Source organism: Gigantopelta aegis, chromosome 6 (genome assembly GCF_016097555.1).
Source record: "Gigantopelta aegis isolate Gae_Host chromosome 6, Gae_host_genome, whole genome shotgun sequence".
NCBI lineage: Eukaryota > Metazoa > Mollusca > Gastropoda > Neomphalida > Peltospiridae > Gigantopelta > Gigantopelta aegis.
In genome coordinates this window covers 30,590,656-30,611,262 of record NC_054704.1, presented here as the reverse complement: position 1 = coordinate 30,611,262, position 20,607 = coordinate 30,590,656, and the positions used below count along the sequence as shown (strand labels likewise).

Below are 20,607 nucleotides of genomic sequence, written 5' to 3'. Positions count from 1 at the left end.
CCAACTCCTGTAATGATAGTATGAAACCTAAATTGTAATATTTTCTTTGGGAAGTTGGCACTATTGTCGATTTGTTTAAAATATTATATATTTCTTTGTACCCTTTAGTAGTTTAAAAAAATAACTCCAATTTAAAAGGGAATATAGGATTTAAGGTGTTAACCTGTTGGTTGTTGATACTTGACAATGTGCAATGCATAAAGGTTTTAACTGCTTTGATTAACGATGCATGTTCTAAGAAGTTTGAATGTATGTGAAATTTAAATCTAAATGTTTCATAGGTTAAAAATCTACCATGTCATCCATTAAATCTTGAATAAATATAACTCCATTTTTAATATAGTTTTCATAATATATAGTAAAGTAATATTGCTATTCTGAAATGAATCATGGTTAGGACAGGGTTTTTTTTGCGTAATTATATACTATCTTCATTCAAACATGCCAATAAACTGTGCGCTGTATAGTAAGTTCTACATGTGTGAGAATATATGAAATGTGTTATCCAACAAAGAAAGAGAGTTAGAAAACAGACAATCGCGCGCGCACACACACACACACACACACACACACACACACACACACACACACTGAGAGAGAGAGAGAGAGAGAGGAGAGAGAGAGAGAGAGAGAGAGAGACAGAGACAGAGACAGAGAGACAGACAGAAAGAGAGACACAGACAGAGAGATGGAGAGATACCGAGAGAAAGAGACACACGCACACAGAGAAAAGACAGAGACAGACAGACAGACTGAGAGTCGTTTAACACAAATCCGATAAAGTTAAGTACTACATATTTGGCAGTTTCTGAGTTGTGTTCTGTCTAGGATACGTGGCTATATCAAAGTCCCAGAATTGGGTATATGCCAATACCAAAAGTTCGTTATCATGAGCCACGTGTCAGAAACTTCAATGGATGTGTGCTAGACAGAACATTATGTTGACAACGAACCGTGGTCCACATTCTAGAAGAACATCCACCAAATGAAATCGATCGCAGGAACTTGTGCACGTTAAGTTAATATTACCTTTTTTTTTCTTTCACTTTTGTCTTGTGGCGAGAAATTTAATTATGTTAGTCAGTCACCAGGTCTAACATTTACAAAATAAAAGTAACAAAAAGCACAGAAGCATTTCAGTTAGTTACAGGAAGAAAGGCATCAGAGAGTAGATAGTACCTCGAGGGGAACAAGATGGCGGCTAGCCGCGCGTCTCGTAATTCAGTTTGATTGATTGGCACATCCGGGGACCAGGGGATGTTCATTTCTGTGCATACTGACGAGAGAATTACGCAAATATTTCCGCCAGCCACCAATGAAATGGACAAATCTATTTTGGAGTAAAGCAATCATCGTGATCAGCAGAAGAGAAAGTGGCCCGATTGCCCAAACACGTCCACGAGCTTTTGATTTGCTATCTGTCAAAACGGAGAGAGGCCTAATTGACCTCCAGCTAAAGGTCAGCTGTGACGTCCACAGACGCTACCGTCAGACAAAGATCAGCTGAGAAGCTAGCTTTGATTTTCTAACTCACACATTCCAGCTACCAAACCAAAGTCTTTACAATAGCGCCAGGTATTTTGATAAAAGTGACTTTTTCATGTTATATAATATTTTCGATGATTTCTCTCTTTTTGTCACTTTCGGTTGTTTTTTGTTGAGGTTTTTTTTTTTTTACTTTCGTTTTTCTTCATTCTTTTTTCAATTTTTTTTTTTTTCAGTTCTTTATTCGCCTACACCAGCTGTTTAGTTAGCCAATTACAGGATTGCTGCGCACTATTATGGTTTGATGAAGAAATCAGTGACGTGTGCATTATTTATTTGTCCAAAGGCTCAAGTCGATAACCTGAAATGGCTGCATCGTTATCCTCATTAGTTCGAAATAAAAGTACGTTCTTTACCTGTAGATAGATTGATTCACTTGCTGGAAGGATGCGCAGAGTCCGAACAATTTTTTTTAAAGGACTTCTACAAATGATTAAAGCATCCGTTGGAGATTTTTTCTTATGAATGTATGATTTTAAAATCGATGCGAGATACGTTTATATGTTTTTCAGTTTTTAGCAAAATATCACTAACGGCATAAAGAAGAAATTTCAAGAAAAGGAATTGGCAATATCTAGATTTAGAACATTCTTGCATATTTTATAACGTAAAACACGACTGGCAAAATGTTAAAGCTGCTCTAAGGCATAGCGTTCTCCTGGCTACTCTGGATAGCAGTGGGTTTTTTTAATCCTTCAGTGGGTGTAAACAGGAAAAACTGATGTACTTATGTTGTACTTATCGTTGTCTCGGATGGCCCATGGCTGAATATGACCACCATGTTTGGGGAACATTGATAGCATATGCATGATATGGCTAACTTTCCAACCATTGAACACGACCAATGGTTTGAACGTTATTAATCCCATTAAAAACAAACTGTAGTACTATTAAAGAAGACTCATCAAACCAAAACTGTTCCCGAGGTTCAATCCTGTTTTCATAATAGGCAAACGATATTAGTGGAAGTCGTTCCAATATACGAGTGTTTGCCGATAATACGTCGCCATGTATAACTCCTGACAATCCTGACGCATGTTGCAATACTTATAAATCTGGAATGTGATAACAGATGAGTTAAAACGTAAAATTCACGCTGGTCATGATTCTTAGCCGTAAACTCGAACATATTACTAACACATCTAAACTAAATGCAAGTATCAGACGTTCAAATTCACAAACACTTAGTTCTACATTTCAGAAATCTGAACAGTGGTATATATATATATATATATATATATATATATATATATATATATATATAGAGAGAGAGAGAGAGAGAGAGAGAGAGAGAGAGAGAGAGAGAGAGAGAGAGAGAGAGAGAGAGAGAGAGAGAGAGAGAGAGAGAGAGAGAGAGAGAGAGAGAGGGATAACAACAAAATTATCAACTGCATCCATCACTTCAAACATAGTTCAATGTAAAACAAATATACATAGAGAGATTTTATTCTTCTGAGTTACCACTACAGTGGAAGTTTTAAATCTTTCTTACCAAAGAGTTAATGTTTGTTTTGTTTAACGACACCACTAGAGCACATTGAATTTTTAATCATCGCCTATTTGATGTCAAATGTTTGGTAATTCTGACACATAGTCATCAGAGGAAAACCGTTACATTTTCTTAATGCAAAAAGGGATTTATATATGCACTTTCCCACAGAAAGGAAAACACATACCACGGCCTTTGACCAGTTACTATCACAGAGAGTCATATGGTAATGTTAAGTTTGCGGAGCCTTAAATTGTTACTCTGCATAGTTAGTTTAAACCAAGACATATAAAGTGCATAAACTTGAAGAGGAAACACTACATATACTGAACATTTAACTAAAAATTGTAATTATCTTGTTTTAAAATCTACAACAATCTCGAATGTATATAGGTAGACAATTTGGAAAACATATAGGTAGACAATTTGGAATGTATACAGGTAGACAATTTGGAATGCATATAGGTAGACAATTTGGAATGTATACAGGTAGACAATTTGGAATGCATATAGGTAGACAATTTGGAATGTATATAGGTACACCCTTTGGAATGCATATAGGTAGACAACGTGGAATGCATATAGGTAGACAATCTGGTACACGATCTTGATAATAATTAAATATATGCTCTTCATACAATTGATAGGGTAACGTCTCATCAGTACCACAATGTAGGGAAACTAATTGTATACCTTTAGTAGAAATAAGAAAGCTCCATAAACTCTATTATTGTGATGTGTAAGCTTTAACAATACGTGTTACCCACTTCCTTAGCCTTACAATTACGTCATTCTACTACCGAGGTGAATCCACAACATGCATGTGGTGCATAAGACCTACCTGGTCTGAATCTATATTAAAATCTTATTAATGGCCATTGATTCGAGATTAATTAACATTTCAGCTATGGACTTGATGACTGTGCTCACGACGGGTACCACCGGTGAGGCAGGATATGCTCATCTTTCGCAAACACCTGATATCACCACTGGTTTTACAATGATTTATGAGTGCATGCCATCACAGCTGTTTCTACTGCACTGAGCTTTATCGTGTGTAAAATTGGGTTTTCTGAGTTAGTCTTGGGAGTGGCAGTCCTCCTGCCTGTGATGAAGAAGGGGACTCATCATGTATCGGATCTTCTAATGGAGTGGCGGTCCTCTTATGGAAGAGCATCATTTCGACTCTGTCTTGTACGATTTAGATATGGGAATACGGTTTTGTCGTTCCGACTTTGTATTTCTAATTCAAATCAGGCTCTATATAACGTAAACATAACAAACTATTTCACTCTCTGCTTATCTTTCAATTTCCTGCCTTTGTTACAATCTATAAATATTTAATTTATCAGATTTTCATCATCACGATTTACAGAATATTTTTATATTTGTATAACAAGATTTTGCCCGTTTGATTTCCGGTCCAGTATTATTGACAATACCGCTTATTGTTTTATTTGACGATAAATGAATACTCTTTAAACCAAATGACTGCACTAGAAATTGGTCCATTAATGGCCACCGTGTAAACGGCAACGGTGAAGTAATTACATTGAAAAGTGCCTAATGGATGATTAAAGATAACAAGGCTATGTAACCTGTTTTTATACAGAAACAAATACATAACAGGAAAACTCAGCCAAATTGTCGTACGTCACTTTAATCTCTACCGGATAATTAAACACAGCCTGCAGTGGCTGCAGTTTATCTGTTGCAGCTTCGCTGGTCATGGCGCCTAACTATTCAACCAATACTGTCATTTAAAAGATCACTAATTGCGCACGACAGCACTAACTCATTAGGTTAATAACAATGCAACTAACAGTATCCTAAACTTTATAATTTAGGATATGAACGGACAGTTGAGAACTTGGCTAATTGATATCCACGTAGAACCGCACAGCGAGCTGAAAAACAACAAAAGTGTTTTTGTATAATCCTATGGAATTCAGTTTGTTTGAATCTATACCACAAAACCGTTATCCACAATGAAGACCATATCTCTGCATAATACGGATTTGAACTGCCATTTCTAAAAATAGCTAGTGCCTCGTCTATAGGAGGAGATCCTTAATACATTCTTTCGGCACCGCCCAGAGGACTGCCACTCCCACAATAGCTTACTAAATCAAAACTAGCACATGGCAGAGCTCGTTGAAATAAAAAAGGAAGGGATGTTTTATTTAACGACGCACTCAACACATTTTATATACGGTTATATGACGTCAGACATAATATGGTTAAGGACCACACATATATTGAGAGAGGAAACCCAATGTCGCCACTTCATGAGCTACTCTTTTCGATTAGCAGCAAGGGATCTTTTATATTTATATGCACCATCCCACAAACAGAGTAGTACATACCACGGCCTTTGATATGCCAGTCGTTGTGCACTGGCTGGAACGAGAAATAGCCCAATGGGCCCACCGACGGGGATCGATCCCAGACCGACCTTGCATCAAGCGGGCGCTTTACTGGGCTACGTCCCACCCGTCGTCAGAATAAATACAGCTGTGATGACATTCAGTAAAGAATCACTGTCAAAACAGTGACGATATCGGGTGTTCGTGAAAGGTGAGCACACCCTGCCCCACTGGTGGCATTCGTGTTGAGGAATGAGGTAGTCAATATTTTAAAGCTTGCTGTGCCAGTAAAAACAGTTTCATGCATAATGATCTTGCGATTAAATAATCGACTTTTAAACTGTATTTATAATTAGCAATTGTTCGGGGGTAGGGTCCAGATCAGTCGGTAGAGTGATCGCCTTATAATCCGTCCCACGGGGAACGCCTTTTTTCATGCTGTGAAATTTACAAGTTATTTATTTCTGAGCCGATTGTTTTCTAAATTGGACACAAAAATAGTATGTATTTGTTATTTCTAAAACACTTTTACTTACTTTCTTACATCAAACAAAACTGAAATTATTTTCACACAAAAAAAACACATTTTTGTAGGAGGATGGAATGGACTATAGGTGCTTTGGTCATAGTATCGAACCCTTTCGGAGGACCCATTGAGATTTTACCAACCGTGGAATGTGATGTCATGTCTGTGGGAAAGTGCATATAAAAGATCCTTTGCTGCTAATGTGAAAATGTAACAGGGTTTTGTCTGAAAAATGTTTGACATCCAATAATAACTAATTAATGTTTTTTAGGGTGTATGTCATAAAATCAAAACCCATACACGACAATAGTAGCATATGTGGCTAAAACTTTTACCTGCAGCGTATCAATCGACATAAACACCACGAATATAAATACTACTATCCCTCTCCCTTAAAGTGAATCAGAAAAACTTGGGGGCACACGCTGCTCATTTCAGAGATAACGGGTAGGGTCTATGACTACCCTAGTTCCGCACAAAATATGAGTACTTTTTTACAAGTACCATATACATTTTTCAAGCCCAAGGCTACTTAACACGGTGGTACTTGATGAAATAAAACTGCATATATTTTTTGCCCAGCTGAAACCTTTTGTTTACTCACATATATCACCAATCTCAGGACTTACGGTGTTAACTTCTCTATCAAAAGTTGGGTGCACCTCAAACTTTGACCCAGCCGGACGTTATTTGGTTTAGTACTATCTATAATGTTTTTACTGTTTGATAATTCCATCGTTTTTTATAGAATTAATAACCTTGACATATTTACTTAATTTCTACTTGATATATTTCCCCATTTTACACCCTTAGAATTAACCGTGTGTACGAGTCAGTTCAGAAGTACCAGATGCCAAATCTAACAAAGATCTAGTCAAATATTTATTTAGTCGTCTTACAGAACTATGTCCCATAATAAAACAATGTGACAATGATGACATTGATTAATGACATTTACAATTTACGACCACCTTAGTTTTAAATCACACAACGTGAATTTGTAATCCACCACGTAGAATTTGTAAACTACGATAATAATTAAATCAATGGGTGTGCTGATAAACATTTTTATCTAATGTATATCAACTGACGCCATTATCGTTTTCTAAATGTCAATTTATTGTTGGAAATAACACAATTGTTATACTGTATTCAGCGTTGTATTGTTAAGATTTTTAAATATTATTTTTCAAAATTGTTTTAACAAGCACCAACTCTAGTTATAAGGCAGTGTAAATTAGTTTTGGCTATTACATTTTGTTTAGGGTTAAGTCATACATTATTTATAACATGATCAATTTTGGTAAATGGAATACGTTTCTTGCCCTTGTGTTAACAGTTTATAGCAGCTCCAGATGAAACAGAAAAGGTACGTAGGTATCTCGGGAACTGGGGGTAGTGACTTTAATCATAAAATAAATGATAATAAATTACTCCTGGTTTATTGGGAGACAAAATTAATGTAAACTTACATTGTAACAAAATGAAATTATTACTCGCTTCATAAAACTAATGTATTTCTAATGCGTCATCTTAACCACGCAAACATAGAGCTTATCTTCTGATATTATTATGTTGTCACTGCGGAAAAATTCATTATTCAACTTTCTGAAACTCGAAACTTAAATGTTTATTGTCCACAATTATATGTATTTTATTAAACATTGGGGTTTATGGATTGTTTGCCATTCAACATAAAAGCTGAGTTTGATATATCATCGAGATGTCCACATTATATTTGTTTCTGCTTGTGATGGCTCTTCTCGAAGGTCTGGGATTACCTAAACTATTATCATTTATCACATTTATAAATATTAAAAATAAAAGGGGCTTAAGAACCAATCCCTGGGGAACTCTGGTCTTTCTGAGTGTTTTATTTATTACGTTCAGTATTTGATCGAGTTCCAGTGGTAAAGCGTTCGCTTGATGCGCGCTCGGTCTAGGATCGATCCCCGTCGGTGGATTGGGCTATTTCTCGTTCCAGCCAGTGCTCAATAACTGGTGTAACAAAGGCCGTGGTATGTACTATCCTGTCTGTGGGATAGTGCATATAAAATATAAGTTGCTGCTAATCGAAAAGAGTAGCCCATGAAGTGGCGACAGCGGGTTTCCTCTCTCAATATATGCGTGGTCCTTAACCATATGTCTGACGCCATATAACCGGACATACAATGTGTTGAGTGCGTCGTTAAATAAAACATTTCCTTCCTTCCTTGATCAAGTTCGAGCTGAGCTAGATAGGTAGGCAGGTAGATAGGTAAGTAGGAATTAGTTCGAGCTGAGCTAGATAGGTAGGCAGGTAGATAGGTAAGTAGGAATTAGTTTACGATGCTTACATCCAGTCACGGTTCAAACACACACATTGTGGATATAAACTCTGACATAGCTAGAGTCTGTATCGAAACGAGAATGGGAGAGGAGAGGAGTTAACGGCGGGTTAGGGACAACCTGGAATAACACTTAATATTTTTTTTTTAATAAAATGTTTAACAGGCTAAACTAGAAATAACAGACTACTCAGCCGAAACTGTACATCGAATAAATAAGAGAATACAGATGGAATCAGATTATTTAACAATGTGCGGAAAAAATTAATTTTACGTAAACTTTGTAACAAAGTGTAAAGTCCCAACTACGTGTCCATGTGTGGCCTCGTTAAGGGCATTAAGATGCACAGCTGGTATAGACGAGATGGGTTGCATCTTGTCGTAACAAACTCAAACAAAACTAGTGTCAGTAAAAATGAAACGTGTAGTGCTGTGCGCAAATATAGATCTTGAGAAGTTGGATCTGTTCGGACGAGAGAGAATCACACTAGGGTTGTAATGCAGTAATCATCGTCTGTATAACGATGTGGACGAACCTGGTTTCAGTGGGTACACGGTAGTACCAACCAAAACAAAGTAAAGTCAGGAAATTAACAAATAGGGTCGACCCCGCTTCCTATTTATTCTTAGCGTAGGGTGGTCAATCTTCCAGTGCTGCTAGGACCAGGGGACAGGTAGAGAATAAACGCGAACAACTATGCAATACTGTTGAACATTTTCCAGTAAAATACTCTAATTCTATTACAATAAAGTAGTGTAGGACAGTTTTACGGTACAGGAAATGTTTTATTTAACTACGCACTCAACACATTTTATTTACGGATATATGGCGTCAGACATATGGTTAAAGACCACAGAGATATTGAGAGAGGAAACCCGCTGTCGCCACTTCATGGGCTACTCTTTTCGATTAGCAGCAAGGGATCTTTTATATGCACCATCCCACAGATAGGATAGCACATACCACGAGAAATAGCCCAATGGGCCCACCGACGGGGATCGATCCCAGACCGACCGCGCATCAAGCGAGCGTTTTATCACTGGGCTACGTCCCGCTCCCGTTTTACGGTGCAATGCTGTAAGGGCTCATTCACACAGCGAAAAAAACAAAACAAAAAAAACACTATTGTCAATGAAAGCATAAGAGCAGAACCGCATGAATCCAATGTGGATGCTATCGTTGGAAATAGTGTGTTTAATTTTTGTAGCCGCGCCACATCCACTGTGACTAAACCCTAACAACACGGAATTATATTTTTCTGGGATTATTTCTGAGTTGGACTATTCCGTCGCTCATATCTAGCAAGAAGCACATAGGGTACCAACTAACTGACAATCGAGCTGTTTTCACCTTGTTTATGGTTTAGTTTACTCTGACTCCCTTTCATAAAGAATTCAGTCTAGCAAGAACTCATTACATAAGCCTTAAGGACCAGACGTTTTAAGTTTCATAACAATGAAGAACATATTACACAAGAATATCAACTGACATATAGTTATTTTCCTGTGTGGAGCAACAGACTGTAAGGGATTTGTTTTGTTTTTTATTTTTATTTGTATTTGTTTTTTGTTTCTTATTTTGTTTGTTTGTTTGTTTTATTTATTTGTTTTGGGGTTTTTATTGGGTTGTTTTCATTTGTGTTCTTCTTTTTTAATTGTGAACAAATTAATTTTGTGATAATATTATTTACACTGAAAAAAAAACTGCATTGAAGGCAGCAATGCGCATAGACTACTATACCCTTTGTTGTACAATGTTTGATACTCTGATATTTCAATTTAATTATAACAAGTAACTGTGTTATCGACATTTTTCAGTTCTTTTTAACTTGATTTTTGTGCTTATATCCAATTAAGGCTTCAAGCACACCGTTGTGGGTACACACTTCAGCTGCGTGGGCTGTCTGTCTAGGGCCAGGATCAATGCTTCGTTGATGTAGTAGGAGTACACTTGCCATTTAGCCGTTAAAACGCGCTTTAAATTATACAGGTATAAGAACCCAGTACCTACCCAGGGGCGGATCCAGGATTGTTTAACAGGGGAGGGGGTCGCACTATTATAAAAATGGCAAGTTTGAGTTTTCCAAAGGCAAATAAGCCAGTTACCCAAAGGGAGATAGATCTGTCGGAGGATTTGGGGGTATGCTCCCGTAAATTTCTTAAACCAAAGATGCCCAAAAGACGCTATTTAGGAAAATATAGTGTTGTATATAGTGTATGATGAATTTCATTTTGCTTCAAAGTCATTAAAAAGGGCACAATAAACGGGAGGGGGTGGGGTTGTCACAGAACCTATGTCCACTGTGAATGTGCCGATGTCTAGCAGCCTTAGGTCCACTACACCACGGTAGCGGGTCTCTTCTAGACGACCACAGTCATACGCTTGCGTTATGTTGGTCAAGCAGTAGTGTTAGCCGCCCAGGCAGGAGACACAGCTCTGACGTAAATGGATGAGACTGATGAGTCGAGTGTCCGGATGTGGCGTGATTGCTTTCCAATAGTTTTAAGCGTGAAACGTCTCCAGGCAAACTAAGTCATGCATAGTATCCTAATACGGGTTTCGTTTTTACCCTGATACGCCAGTAATTAAGATGGATCGTATGTAAAGTATCAAACGCTTCGCCAGTTCTCGTGGGTCCAATTTCAATATCACGTTTTATGGAATTTGCGTACGTAGTGCTGGAATTAGATGGCAACATTTATTGTACGCAGTCGGAGGAATAAGAACGAGATATAGGGTATCTTATGTTTAAACATCCACGAAATGCTCAAATTGAACTCTACGTACTCCATCCCTCGCACAAGTTCAAACCTCGCCCGAAAATGTTCTAATTTAGTGCATGTTCTATCTTGACAAAGAGATTTACGTGCACATTCAGAGCAAGCTGTTGTAGCACACGCCTATCCTGGCCACAGGGACCGGCCTGGGCCGGTTCCCTCTGTCCAGGACTATGTTCTATCTTTACTTTAGGTTATTTTTATAGTATTTGATATGCGTATACGATTCAAGACTAATTATAATAGGGTTTAAAGTATTATCTTGGGGTTTTCTGTAACATTCTAGTATGTGCCGTAAGTGTGACCTGCCTCTCTCTCTCTCTCTCTCTCTCTCTCTCTCTCTCTCTCTCTCTCTCTCTCTCTCTCTCTCTCTCTCTCTCTCAATCTCTCTCTCTCTCAATCTCTCTTTCAAATATTGATTTGACTAGATTACTGTGTGGGACCCACATCGAATACTGGTACTGTCGTAACAATAATCTTGCTACATATCTGATAATAAATCAATTATAGATCTATATTTAAGACTTTTAGCAAACATATACGTCAACATTTAATTCTGAGTAATAAATTTAAACGTCATTCGAAAATTTTAAAATAATTGGTATAGCAATTCACCGTATATTCCCCTCTCTCTCTCTCTCTCTCTCTCTCTCTCTCTCTCTCTCTCTCTCTCTCTCTCTCTCTCTCTCTCTCTCTCTCTCTCTCTCTCTCTTCTTTCTTTTTTCTCTCTCTCCACTTTTCCTCTAGGTGCTGGGGACATTGTTTACGATGCGTACGCTCGTTTGCCACACGAACGTTCTCTCAAAACCTTCTAACTAATGAGACAATTGTCAATAAATCCACGCTGTCCTTTGCATGCGGATTACTTCTGGCTGATTTCTTCTCGCGAAATCACGTCTCCAGGGGAGATAACGAGATGTTGTGTTCTCGCTGTCTAAGACGTTAATTTCCGGTCTAGCGTGGCCAAACCTTCTGGGTGTTTGTCCCGTGTCCAGTCTGAATCCAGTGACATTTAAGTCATTATCGGAGGTAGTTAATAGAAAACAGCAGCTTATGACACACGTCTGCCAGCGTTCAGTACTCTACCCATGCCAGATTTAAGCCCAGTGGTAGTGTGCCTATGTCCGCCTGAGGAGCGAGAGGTCACAGGGACAATCCCCTACAAGGTCCGTTTCAAAGAAATAATCACATGGGCAGTCAGGGTTGGAATATGAATATGAGTAATTACTGAACATTTTAAAAAGACCGTCTCGTCTGCTCGGTCAAGACCCCCGACCCATCATCAGATATTATATCTGTGGTAACACTATATGGGAAATAAGGGCTGTAAGTTAAACGATGCATGTTTAAAGAACCCTTCGTCCAACATGGTCGTCAAAAGCAAGTGTTTAGTCGATGACATTTCACACCAACTTAGTTGTTTTATAAAATTAAAGAATGGTATTAAACCAAATATTATGATAAGTATAGCCTGTCGTATTTTAAATGTTCAATTAGAATGGCGTATGGATCAGCTCCTCTATACGTTGAATATATATATATATATATATATATATATATATATATATATATATATATATATATATATATATATATATATATACATATATATATATATAGGAGGGGGTATATTTCCGAAGCAATTCAAAACTATTTTATTGAATGTTTGATGGTTGTTTAAAAAGATAGCCATATCCTCACAGAAAACATATAGGTAACCAAATCCCTTTAATTTCTACCATAAATGAATGAATGAATGAATGAATGTTTAACAACACCCCAGTACAATGATGATCAACAACAATTTAAAATTACAAAAGTATTAATTAAAATAGTGTAGACAGCTATGAAAGAGTCACGTGAAGCATATTAACATTAAAAGACAAAAGTAAACGCTAAAGTCAGATCATGAAAAACAATGTATGGAGTTGTGGTAAACAAACCGATTTTGTACCGAATTATCAAGACAAAACGAAAAACACATCTGAAAGTAATTCGTTTTGAAAGATCAACAGAACATACAAAAAATAAAATCTTCGAAAAACAAAAAATAAACGTTGTGGTCAACAAAACAATATTGCACCGAATTATCAACACCAAACGAAAACTATATTTGAAAACATTACCCGAGATTCATATAGAACTCGATTTTAAAACTGCCAAGTGATACTGAATATGTGCTGTACGGATGACAATGTTGCCACGCCTATACCACGATGAGGAACAGCAAACGAAGGTTTCTACCATAGAGTCATGTTTTTTTATATCGCAGGTGCTTGCGTCGCAGGATCGAACCACCTCGACGGATCCATTCAACCGATTATGTTTTTCCTCGTTCCAGTGCATATAAAAGATCCGTTGTTGCATTAGGAAAAATGTAGCGGGTTTCCTCTGATGATCGTGTCACAAATACCAAATGTTTGACATCCAATAGCCAATGCTTAATTAATCAACGTGCTCTAGTGGTGTCGTTAAACAAAACAAACTTTTAACTTTAACTTTATATTGTAGACAGCTGTGCTAGCCCCTGTAATACCGTCAACGAATCATTGCTGCTAACAAAAAGGACACACCCAGTTTGATTGAGGCAGATTTCACCAGACTATGATTTGCAATTATTATAATAACACGTGGAACCTGCTATTTAATTAATATATGTGTTGAAAGGATCATTACACAACCTGAAACCCCATATTCATTTCTATGATGTTCTACATCGACAGTATGCACATTTAATGCAACGTGTGTGTTAAAAGCAAAACTATTTACATTTCACATGCATTTTAATATGTTTTAATCCACAAGGGACATACACATGCTACTGATGTCACCCCGATTAATATAGTTACTATCACACAGATGTTCAGCCGTGTAAAATAAAGCTTCCATTAATGTGATATTTATACAAGCGGCGTGCACGGCTTCACGCTAAGTACATGTCTATCTCTATTGAAAATACACATAATTGCTTCTAAGGGATTTACTGTTCAGTGTTAAAGTGCGATAAATTAAAGTAATTTTTTGTGTTTGCTGCCTGCAGTTTTCCAAATTAACTTTGCCACAGCCGTGTATTGTGACATTGGCTTTGTATTGCTGACTCATCAGTAATAAAACACTAGTGTAAACTCACCGATTACAGTACCGAATTGGAAGCAGGAGTGAACCCAATTATTGTTTAGATGTGCTCGATTTTTTGTGTAATAATGTCTACATATAGTACATAATTATTCAATTTTATTTTGAGGGTGGTACGGAGTGAAAATCAATATGGCTTCCCAATTAGTCATATCTGAAATAGCTGCCTGCATTACATGTTGTACTTTTACTGAAATTATGACGAGTTCATGATGTTCCTGCTTCATCAATATATTATAATAATGATATAACGATATATGATAGATATGATATGATATGTGATATGATATATGATATGATATGATATGATATGATATATGATATGATATGATATGATATGATATGATATGATATGATATGATATGATATGATATGATATGATATGATATGATATATTTAACATGTCATATAATATAGCATGCAAGGTGACATGTGATATATAATATATGATATGATGTGATGTGATGTGATGTGATGTGATATAATATGATAATGTTTCCCTTGAACTCTGGCCAGTCGTTGTTTTGATTCTTCCATCACATAATATTAACATTTCCCTAGTTTAACTGTTAAGATCATTAAACTTTATAAATATTAATATCAGGTAGCCTAAGGCCGACTACACGCACAAAGAAGTCTTTTAATCCGTCAGACCCAGCCAACCTTTGAAAGGACATTCCTGAGTTTGCTGCAATTTTTAAGCTGTTATCGACTAACAGAGCCTTTTTAACGATTATAATTACATATCAAATATATTTTTCTGCATAAAATATAGTTTTATTAGGTTAAATTTCATTTATTTCCTAAAATATTATTTTTTCATAATTACGCAACAGAATCCAGTTTGGCCGTCTTACAAATATCAAGACGACCAGAAACACATTGAATATACAGACACTGATATTCTAAACAAAAAAATTATATTTAAATGTAAGTTTAATTGTAGAAAAATTTTGTTAGTCAGAAACATCGTATAATGCAACAGACACAGGAATGTCCCTTTAATGGAATCTAAACCACTGATTTCAGATTTATTTCAAATACGCCACTGTGGTTATACCATATAATACCATATACTATAGGGAGTGAGGTGATATAAAAAAAACAGTTTATGGTGTCGTTACGTGTCCCCGATACGTTACTATATACGTAACTAAAATAGCAATTAACAAAGACATGTAGCAAACTTTACCTAATAAGAAAACGTTACAGTTAATTATAATCTGGAGTTGTTATTAATCCGATAAACGTGAATTGTTAGAACACGCACATATTAACTCACTAATTATACATTCTGCTTGTTTCGTCAAATAAAATGTATAATTCGGTTACTGTGCATTAATAATGAAAAATATTCCACTCTGCGTCCATCAAACCATCAGATCATGTCAACCGCCTGCCATTGTTTTAACCCCTTGGATGGAAGTGGGCTCTAAGTATTAACAGGGATTGAGTGCAATAAAGACAAGAGGAAGAAATGGTTGTATTGACTGCATAAATATGATACAGGATTCTGAAATACTTAATAGCTGATTTCCATCCAGAGTGATACGACCGATTTTTATCAGCTTCCTGTCTTTTCATTAGACCGTCTTGTCTCTTTCAAAATGGCGGCCATTTCGTGTTATTATCGGGCGAACCGGGGATCTTCGCTTCCCTTTAGCCATTCAATTACCTCTGGGATATTTGCGACTCGTCATGCGAACTGTTTGGAAACCTCGTAAAAGTGACATTTTCGCTCGCTTCAGCGCTCCTCCAGCACTCGCAAACAACTCGCGACGCTCCTATCATAATTCGAATCAAAATGGCATCAAGGTGGACGTGTTCGATTGGTCAGGAGTGTGTGCGTGTCGCAATAGGCTCTTGATTGATAGGCCTATCTTATCAAGTGAAATCCAGTGTTTGCCAGTCGTGGAGTGTAACACGTTTATTGAATTCCAGACGAAGCCCATTTTAGCCAAGGTTCATGTGGAAATGTATATTTTTTTCGAAAATAAAAAAAGCCTTCAGGTATTAAAAGACTTTATTCCCCACAAAATGCCATCAGAATTAATTAACAATATTTGTTGGAAAATACTTGTATAGCTGAAAGTGGCTTATGTCTTTAGTTATAGTGTTTGGGGGCCACTGGTCTCGTCAGAGGGGGGCCATGGGAGTCATATACCCAATCACACCTCTATCCACCACCACATTCTATATTTTGCTGTCTTCCAATTACACGACTCATAGACAATGGTAAAAGGTCAATGGTATATTTGTTTTATTACGATACGTGCATTAACATAGCTGAGGTGATTTGAGGTCAGCATTGCAGCCCAGTTATCGTTGTATTACTATTATTGTTCTCTTCTTCATTTTGATATATTTCCTTCCTTCTTTCTTAATTTGGGGCATATAAACGACTCTCGGTTTTCGAATTAGCTTTTTTGCAAATTGGTAATGACATATAAATGACTAGCAGTAGTATAAGGGCCTGTACAGTGCCATGACCTACTTTCCGTGACCTTGACCTTGGTGTCTGGCCTTGGTGTTAGTCATAGTGGTGTGGTCTACTAGGGTGAACGCTCGCCCGTGTCCCTGACCGACTTAGGTTGGTACCGATGTCCTTGGACTGGCCCTGACCGATTTGTTTAGCACTGACCGACTTAGAAGGCAGTGACTGGTATACCTGGGCAGGTGTGCGACCTTGATGTAAGTCATAGCCTTGACGTACTTGGTGTGTGACTCATAACCTAGCCTTGACCTATCTAGAGGGCAGTGAGTGGCATACCTGATTCGGGTAAGCAGCCGTGACTCATATTTTAGCCTGGCATACTTGGGCCGGTACTGACCTCCTTGGGCTGGCCTTGGCCAGGTTCTCACGTCCTTGGACTGACCTTGGACTGCTAATTCAGAGTATAAAGAGTATTTTCTTAGTATTTTTATTCGCTCGTCAAGTATAAGTATACAAACGAGATCTACATTCTGTTTTGCTGTGGGGAAAAAAGTTATTCAACAACCCAATTAGCATTGACCGACTTAGAAGGCAGTGACTGGTATACATGGGCAGGTGTGCGACCTTGGTGTAAGTCATAGCCTTGACGTACTTGGTGTGTGACTCATCGCCTAGCCTTGACAGGGATGGTGTAGGATCCCAAATTGCTACTAATGGGAAAGTGCAGCGGGTTTCCTCTCTAAAACTGTCACAAGTATGTTTCACATCCAATAGCCGATGATTAATAAATCGAGATGCTCTAGTGGTGTCGTTAACCTACCACTTCTAAGGACTGCCCGACGCGAGGTAGTGTATTTAATTTTAGCGCACTGAATGATGAATTATTATCACTGTTTACATCCGGCAAGTGATGGTATCTTGTGTTGTCAGTCTCTAAATAAAATACTCTACGGAACTTCTAGAAGTTACGTTCTCAAAGTCTGGTAGAAAGACGAAATGATTGAAATAGGTGAAAAAAGGAATTCTCGTTCTACACTATCTGATAGCGCATTCACAAGGTTATTATGAACTGACCTATTTCGTCGCTTCATCCCGCATGTCGAAGAAAGAGCTCTACCTGCAAATTATGCAATGGGTCGCATTCAAGAGAAAACTACCAGGCATACCCGCCTACGAAAGTGACGACGAAGAAGAAGATGATGAGGTAGAACCCTATCTGAAAAAAGTCAAGAGGATGCAGTCTTGCGATACGTGTGGTCTGGTCTTTAAAGATGGAAGCGACTTGCAGCGACATCTGCTATTTAAAACGTGCGAAAAGGGAAATGGAGAGCCGTCACCCGACCTGGAAAACGAAGGCATTCGTCTCATGGTGGAACGTGAATTCGACATCAATCGTGGCTATCTCAAAAGCAAGAGGAAACGCTACGAAGAAAAAAACATGTCCCAAGAAACCATCGAAAGAAACATGAAGACATTGCAATGGAAGTTATTTAAAGACACGTACTCTCGCTTTCTGACATATATGCATTACTTTGACAAAGGTCCCAACACCAGGAAACTTCTACAGTTTGTGAATCCAGACAGAGATGTGAGACCACAGATTCGTTCTAAATTAAATCAGTATCGTTCATGGATCGGCGAATATTTGGATGAACAAGACGACGACGATACCGACGATGAGGAGGACGACGATGATGAAGAGAAATGAACACTCATATTATTCACATGTTGCCATTAAGGCCTCTCGATGTAACCCAATGTGTGTCCGTTGTCTCTAGAGAGACCAGTGATTGTAATTTAGAAATAAAAAAATGAAAAACCAAACCATTGCGTTTGTTTTTTGTGTTTTTTACTCTATAACTAGATTTGTGATTGGATATTTCTACCGCTACTTTATAGTAGCAAGAGCTGTGTGTACAAGACAGAACATACCATGACCTTTGATATACCGGACATAATACACTGGTTGGCCATAGCTTAATGGGCCACCGACGGGGATCGATCCTAGATCGACCACTGTATTTACCCATTTGGTAATTAAAAAGCCCTGTAAAAAGGCTTGTACTCTAGGGAAATACTTGTGTTTAAAATGCAGTTAAAAGATAATAGGTTAGGTCGGTGGGTTGAGTTGCAGTCACGCGTTCTTTCTTCAAAGCAGTGGGTTGGGGATGTTTCACACACACACACACACACACACACACACACACACACACACACACACACACACATTCCTTTCTTCCCTTAACAAACATCCCTTTCTTCTCCTTAACAAATATTCCTTTCTTCTCCTTAACGCATATGCCTTTCTTCTTAACAAACATTCCTTTCTTCGAGACAAATATGTCTTTCTTTCCCTATGACTAAAACAAAATACTAAAAATAAATATTTGTATTCAATTAATCTTTATTTTACGAGGAAGGAAATGTTTTATTTACTCAACACATTTTATTTACGGTTATACGGACATATGGTTAAGGACCACACAGATATTGATTGAGGAAAGAAAGAAATGTTTTATTTAACGACGCACTCAACACATTTTATTTACGGTTATATGGCGTCAGACATGGTTAAGGACCACACAGATTTTGAGAGGAAACCCGCTGTCGCCACTACATGGGCTACTCTTCCGATTAGCAGCAAGGGATCTTTTATTTGCGCTTCCCACAGGCAGGATAGCACATACCACGGTCGTTGTCCAGTTGTGGAGCACTGGCTGGATATAGCCCAATGGGCCCACCGACGGGGATCGATCCCAGACCTACCGCACATCAAGGGAACACTGAGCTACGTCCCGTCCACACAGGGTTATTAGAGGATGCTTGTATTGGGTTCTGCTTGAACATAATAAATAAATAAACAAATAAATAAATAAATAAATAAAATAAAACCAAATAAATAAATAAATAAAATAATTATAGAAAAAAATAAATTCTACACCATGAGATACGAACGACGTACCTTTCACGCTCAAGTCGACTACGCTAACGACTGAGCTACTGGCAAAGCCTGTCATTTAAACCATATATGTGTGGGTGGGTGTGCGCTCGCGGGATGAAGCGACGAAATAGGTCAGTTCATAATAATCTTGTGAATTCGCTATCAGATAGTGTAGAACGAGAATTCCTTTTTTCACCTATTTCAATCATTTCGTCTTTCTGCCAGACTTTGAGAACGTAACTTCTAGAAGTTCCGTAGAGTATTTTATTTAGAGACTGACAACACAAGATACCATCACTTGCCGGATGTAAACAGTGATAACCATTCTGTGGCATTCATCATGCAGCGCGCTAAAATTAAATACACTACCTCGAGTCGGGCAGTCCTTAGGGTAGCAGCGAAGTAAATCATAACACACTGTCCATGTATTCATACTCGGTATGTACAAATCACTCATGGAAAGTGAGATCTCATTCAACACAACTGTGCACCATAAATGTAGGTGCAATTCCTGTCAAAGATCCAATTTCTTACCTATTTTCAAACTCGTATTTTAAAAGCACTATCTTCGTGGGCAACACGACGCTCATTGGTCAATTTACTTCTCTGCAACCTTAAGAACAAAAAATATTTTTCGGTTTACAAATTTTATTGCTCCAACATGAATACTAACAGTTTGCATTTCACGAAAGTCACTTTGTTATATGTTGACGACTGGTCAAGGGGAGATAACTCTTTGAGGAGTGTCACTGTATTGGTCTGATTTGGCCTGTAAAAAATGGGGGGGGGGGGGGGGGGGGAATTATTAGTGTGATACACTGGAATTGTTTTGTTTAAATAAAGATTTCTATTTTAGGCAAAGTCTGACTGAGTATCTTTGGCATATTGGGTAACCACTAGCAGCCATACGTCCACCATGACACAACAGCATGTTGTTTCAGTGTGTTGTTACTGCATACCAGGACAAAGTATTCAGTGGGGGGTATTCTGCGGACCTGGCAAATGTTTTCCCAGAGGCAGAATTATTTGTCAGTCAGATAATTTTGAAAAGTGAGAACATGTTTTT

At 37.8% G+C, this 20,607-nt stretch overlaps 1 long non-coding RNA gene across 2 annotated transcripts in view; it reads right to left on the bottom strand.

Moving 5' to 3' along the window:
- LOC121373976 overlaps positions 1-20,607 on the bottom strand; it is a 39,793-nt gene that overhangs the window by 2,532 nt on the left and 16,654 nt on the right. The window contains exons 3-4 of one of the 2 annotated variants that reach the window (XR_005958164.1): positions 20,076-20,154; positions 4,622-4,941 (exon numbers count right to left, since the gene is read on the bottom strand). This is a non-coding gene — a long non-coding RNA (uncharacterized LOC121373976). Of the gene's footprint in view, positions 1-4,621; positions 4,942-20,075; positions 20,155-20,607 lie in introns of those variants that run through there. The other variant, XR_005958163.1, reaches the window with a different exon arrangement.